The sequence below is a fragment of the Penaeus monodon genome, chromosome 15 (assembly GCF_015228065.2).
Source record: "Penaeus monodon isolate SGIC_2016 chromosome 15, NSTDA_Pmon_1, whole genome shotgun sequence".
Classification (NCBI taxonomy): Eukaryota; Metazoa; Arthropoda; class Malacostraca; order Decapoda; family Penaeidae; genus Penaeus; species Penaeus monodon.
In genome coordinates, this window is record NC_051400.1 from 7,435,439 (window position 1) to 7,436,165 (window position 727).

The 727-nt window shown below is 27.9% G+C and overlaps 1 protein-coding gene across 1 annotated transcript in view; it reads left to right on the plus strand.

The window, feature by feature from the left end:
• LOC119581721 (neurogenic locus notch homolog protein 1-like) overlaps nt 1-727 on the plus strand; it is a gene marked incomplete in the record, with an annotated part of 24,689 nt that overhangs the window by 571 nt on the left and 23,391 nt on the right.

The window sequence follows — 727 nt, forward strand, 5'->3', positions numbered from 1 at the left end:
GCAATCTGCGTGATAATGGGTGCTACATTTGCAGAATTGAATATTATACAAATATATACACAGCTTAAACAATGCTAAGGATATTGTATGATATTGACTGCACTTAATTCCAATTACATAAGTAGGTATGAAATGAATATGATGTACGTACATTATCAAAAAAGCAACCTATATGAAGATTGGAATAGATTAAGGAAATGTATTAGCAATATCCACAAATATATGTATTTATATTTTATTAGAAAACACCATTTTCGAAATAAAAAGATAATTAAGAAATTACACTGCGTAGCCTGATTGTGTGATTTGTTTAATTAATGATCATAACAATGGCCGATATATTTTGCGAAGAACTATCAGATCTAGAAAGTGAAACGATAATGAAATGAAAGCTTATATAATGAAAATATATTATTTTTTTGTAACGTTTTTCTTCACTGATGAAAAATAATCAAATCCACATTCACAATTATTGCTAATTATATTATTACACGTTAAGTTATCATAAGAAGTGAAGATCCTTTTCTTTGAATATCTCTTTCATTACATATTACTAATAATTAATAAAATAAAATTAATCAACGACCTTTGATATCCTGCTAGATTATAAATCACTCAAATGAGACCAGCTTTCACCTAACCAATTATCATATGCAATTGCAAATCACTTTGATAAATATTGATCGTTATATCCCCCTCAGGCTATGTTATGGTTGCGTCACAGCCT